This window comes from Lactuca virosa, chromosome 5 (assembly GCF_052849685.1).
Source record: "Lactuca virosa cultivar CGN04683 chromosome 5, Lactuca_virosa_CGN04683_v6, whole genome shotgun sequence".
Lineage (NCBI taxonomy): Eukaryota > Viridiplantae > Streptophyta > Magnoliopsida > Asterales > Asteraceae > Lactuca > Lactuca virosa.
In genome coordinates this window covers 238,807,727-238,813,410 of record NC_136430.1, presented here as the reverse complement: position 1 = coordinate 238,813,410, position 5,684 = coordinate 238,807,727, and positions in this window count along the sequence as shown.

The window sequence follows — 5,684 nt, the reverse complement described above, 5'->3', positions numbered from 1 at the left end:
AATGAAAGTACTTGGATAAAGATTTCCCAAAAGATTAGACGTCTGTAAATAATATTGGCATTATAGATGTAACGAGTTCGGGAAAAATGACCTAGAAGTAGGTCTTACATCAAACCATAACAAGAAAATTTTGACAGTATAGAGACCTAGCAACAGTACTTGCGGTACAGGAATATATACAAAGAAAAGTGCTACTTAGAACATAGATAAGAAGGCTATTCCTTAAACCAAAAGGAAGGATGAGCAGAGTATCTCCTACTGGCGACGGGCACCCCTCCGATGGACCCTTAGTTCAGCCAGTTGACGCTCTACTTCAAGGAGGTGTCGTTCATACACTGTTTGGAGTGCTCGGAGTTCTATGACTTCGGCTCGGGTAAAAAGCTAGCTCTTGCTGCAAAGCCTCATTGTCTCTCCTGTGAGCAACTTCCAGATTGTGAATACGATCCGCATTGGCGTTTGTGTCTGCATCTAGCTCGATGGTTTGTTGAATGGCTATCGTTCCAAGCTCAACATTTCGAGCCACACGACGAACCAAGATGGGAAGAATTATGTCTACAGATCCTCCCTCGCTTATGTTGTAGAAGCTTCGGTCTCCGTTGTATGGTAAGGGTTGACCCTGTTCTTGACTCCATCTGCCCAATTTCTCAGCCCACAGAGGCGTCGGGCCTTGAAAAGACGGACGAGGGTTAGGATTTGGGATTGGAGCCACTAACCGTAAATCATTAACTTCTGGTTCGAATTCAGAATCCTCCGGGAAGTTCTCTGCAAACTCATCATCCAATGGGATTGCAAGATTCTCTTCAGGCTCTGCATCGAGCCATCCACCATTGCCTTGGTTGGGAAAGTACGGGTCTTCGGGGAGATTGAATCCAGCCATGTTTATCTACGCGAGAATAGGGATAAAAGAGATAGTTAATAGACGTACTAATTTAGATAATTACAGGATGATCCTTATCAGTTACTTCAATACTCGCGTAGTGCATACCAGTTATATGTAACCAAAACATGATAGACTTTCGAATAAGTGACCCTAACTCTAAGTCCACAACCAAACAAGGAACAGGAAGTAAAGCAAAGATCATAAATTCTAAGTCTATGACACCCTAGTCACATATAACCTTAGCGTATCCACTCAGCAGCTTTTGACCTACTAATAAAGACCTTTTAGTTCTCAAATAATAATTATAGTAACATAAAATACTCCTATAGTATTTTTAAGTTTATGTTTTGTTCTAAAGTTTTCATTGTAGTAGTGTTGGTAAGTTTTTAGACTTGATGCAACACCACAACAATTCCTAGGCACATGCTAATCACTTCTCGGAAAGATATAGTTGATCAGGCTATATCACTCCCAGATCTGATTATATGTCCCCAAGCCTACTTGTGCTGTCCAACAACTGCAATACTTTTGTTCTAATCTAGTATGACACTGATTTTAGTATGAATGCATGTATGTATACTTTAGTTAAATATTTTATTATTTAAAAGTATAAACTCTTGGTCAGAGTATTTTAATCCCGATGTGTTTATAGTTGTATATCTTTTATGGGTTGATATACTCAATTCACTATAAACAAAGCTCTGATACCAATATGTCGCACCCCCAAACCAGAAAGGCGGAAACGTTCGGGGGCAGAGGACGTCATGTTCAGTATCATATCAATGTATAATAGTAAACAAGCAACAACATCATCCATTGCATTAACAGTATAATTTAATACAAGTGTGTTCTGTGTATAATTTGAAAGACACCAAAATATGAATCAAAATAAAAGACGAGTCTCGAATGCGCTCCAACTTCTCAAAACCTGGTCCAGTGTACCTGTCTACTGGTGACCTGAGAATCTAAGTTATTTTGAAAGAGTAGATCAACATTTAAGCTGGTGAGTTCATAAGTATTTAGTGTTAGTTGTTTGTATATGTTTGATGAAAGTGTTTGTAAATGTTTAAAGTAAATGTTTGTAAGTGTTTGATGTAAATATTTGCATCTCCTAGAAAATCCTATATTTTCTACTTTAACTGAAATTTAGTCTTCTACCAAGACACGACTGTTCTGTATGTTTGTTCTTTTGTAAAAGTGAGTGTTTTTCCCAAGTCTGACTATCATTACCAAAATATAGTTTACATTACCGTTTATGTGAGAAGATCACAATGTGAATGTAATGGGAAAATAAAGATGTATTGTAGTATTGTATATAATAACTACCATTGTACTAACTACCTTAAACCAATTGTTTAATTAAGGTAAAATGTGATGAGATTATAACCATACTTGATTGACTAGTAAAACACGACGTTCGAAGACGTCGAAATGGTATGACATTCGTCACCCGTAGACCTGTAGGTCACACTATAGCTAGCAGCAAGGTGTAGGATGGTCAATCCTGTATAGATCTATACAAAAATTCACGCTCTCCCTCCAAGAGACTCTGGTTACAAAACGTGACACAGCAGTACATTGCCATGCCATGAAGTAGTGGCTCACATTAATGTTATAGTATTCTTGTATTTGTATAGTATGTTCTAGTGTATAATATGTTCATCCCTATTTCTCATTATAGTATGTTCTTTCTGTTTCTCGTTATAGTATGTTTGAACTGACTTATGTATGAACTGACTCTTGTATGTTTCATTGTACTAGAAATAGTGAGTAGTAATCCTCTAAACTATACCTATTATAGTTTTCTAGTAATGATGTTTGAATAACTGAGCATGTTTGTACACCTTTGCTATCCAAAGGTGTTGAACTGATGTAAGAACTTTTATATCTATACACATATACATAATATATAACTAAGATCCAAACGACACTCGGACAAACAACCGATACCCTAAGTCCACAACCAAACAAAGAATAGGAAATAAAGTGGGTTATCAGTCCTAAGCCCTTTCAACCTTATTTATATAACTATATCTATATAGAAATGATTTTGACAATATATAAGTCTAAAAAGAGTTTGATAAAGAGTTTAGCATATAAAAGAGTTTTAACCATTTGAATGGTTACATATGACTTGATGTCAGTTTATAAAACGTTTTGAAATAGTTTGTTTGATAACATAGTTTTGAAGTATAAGAAATCCACTTGTTTGATAGTTATTAATCACATATGATTGATATAATAACTATAATGTTTTCTACTTGTATTCCCCCCCCCCCCATAAAAGCATTTAAAATCATTTAAAAGATAAGTTAGGGGTATGAACTCACCTGTAGTGGGTGATTCGAATGTATGATCGATATAGGATGCTAAGTGTCAAGTGAAGCCTCGAGCACAAACGGATCCTATTAAGCATATAATGACACATATATGTATATGATTAGTGTATATTACAACTAATCATGATAGGGAACCACCTTACGGACTAGGAAATACTTGAATTGAAGTGTTACAATCACATATGATTGTTCTAAAGGGGTTTACGACCACACAAGTGTGTTCTCAGGCATGGTGTTTACGGCCATGGGAGTTTACGGCCATAGATATTCACGACAACTCATGAAATGGCTTGAGTTTATGGCCAAAGGTGTTCTTGATATGGGTTTACGGCCAAAAGAGATGTTATGGTCATAAACTCTTGTTGTTCTTGGTGAAATGGTTGATTTCAAGGGTGTATTTCAATAGCTTATAATGGATAACTAGTATATGGAAAGGATACTTACGTTTTGAAGCTTGAAGGGGTGTTCACGACCCAAAGAAACTAGTGTGTGTTCTTGGTGTTCTTGGTGTTCTTGAAGATCTAACCCAAAAGAGGTGATTTCACGGATGAAATCAAGGGGTTTTACTAGTGTAAGAAAAGTATCAACTAATAAATGGAAGAATCACTTACTTATTTGTCGGGAAATAGAAGTGTTCTTGATGATACTTGAGAGAGAAATGAGTGTTCTTGAGTTGGAAGTGTAAGAAATGAAGAATAATGAAGGAATATCCTACATAAGGAAGGAGTTCACGGCCAGCCAAGAGATCATGACCGTAATCTCTAGTTTACGGTCGTAAACTCCAAGTGTTGGAGTTTTTCGGCTTGAATGATGCACACTGAACTCTATAAGATACTTCCTAACACCCAATCCCTGAATGTACTAGGCTTAGAACACTTAAAGAGACCCTTAACTATGCTAAAAGATAGCAGAAACAAATCTGACTTGTGATTGAATTGAATGGCTTTAAAAGATAGAAATTTCGGGTTGTCACAGAGTCGACGGGTTAGGCAAGGAACTTCGCGGGTGGCTGGTTATACTCGACGAGTTCAGGTCATCATCGACTGCAGACTTTGACAGTTGACTTTGACCAAGGGTTTACTTTTGGACTTCTGGGGCATTTTGGGAATTTATGAACATGGTTGTGTGGCGAACATAGGTGGTGGAGTTTGAGGCGGTGATCCGAGAGATGAGCTTATCCTTCGAGTCGACAGTTGCGCGGTGAGTTTTCCTCACTATACTCAAGGGTCTAAGGCTCCAAGGCCGGCCCTTTTTGGATTTTTATCCTGATATGTTATGCTAGTACGATCTGTTGGATCAGTATCCTGGTAGATAGGATGGTATATGCTAATATGATCTGTTAGATCAGTGTCCTGGTAGATAGGATGTTATTATGCTGCTATGATCAGCTGGATCAGTTTATCTGTCAATAGACTGTTAGGTGATTATTTGTTATATGTGCATATGTATGCTTGGCGGTTGCGGCTTATCTGCTTTGTGCGAAAGCCAATAGACCTGGGCATTCCAACCTATTGGTTGTGGGTCGTGAGTATTCCATCGCGAGGATGATTAGACTCATAGTATGTTGGCATTCCAACCAGATGGTTGAGGGTCGGGGTATTCCAACCCGATGGTTGACTGGACCCATAGTATGTTGTTTATGATTATATGTGTATTGTTATGGTATGGGTATTTTGGGAGAAATCTCTAATCTTTCGGGCTTACCGTTTCAGTTTATTGTTTCAAGTACATCAGGGGATCGCGGCAAGGCAAGGGCGTGATCATATAACTCCTCATGTTTTGTTTATGTTTCTGGGAAAAATCTGATATACACTATTTTGAAAACAAATTTGTAATAAATATTGGTTTTAAATGTTTCTGAAAAGTTTTAAATTGGATTGAATTTTAAGGGTGTTACAATAGAGGTTTTATAACATCCCTTTGACTCTTGTTGATCTCCCATGATCTACATTGTTCCCCAAGGAGTAGGCATCTTTATACAATGATGATATGTTGATGGAACCGCTTTCATCTCGTGGATCAAGGTCTACCTAATATCACATTAAAAGAAGATAAAGTGTCAATAATACATAAATTTTGTATAGATTTTACCCCCTCTATGTATATTGGTAGCTTTATCTCCCCAATGGTGTGTTTCATTTCTCCGCTAAATCCTATTAGGACCGAAGATCTTTTGATTATCTCCGATTCCGGGATGTTTGTTCTCTTTAGTGCGTCCAAGAGTACAATGTTGACCGAGGATCCTCCATCAACAAGGATCATTCTGAGGAAGTGGTTAGCAATGTACAGTGTTATCACGAGTCCGTCATGGTGAGGATCCTGGATCCCTTTCATGTCTGTCTCGTCAAACGTAATTTCCTTTTCATTGCTAACCGAGGTATTCTTCTGTGGTCTATTATCCTTTTCAGTTTTAGAGACCTTGGCGTGTCTTTTAGCCTGAGATTAAGAAGTACCATGAATGTTAC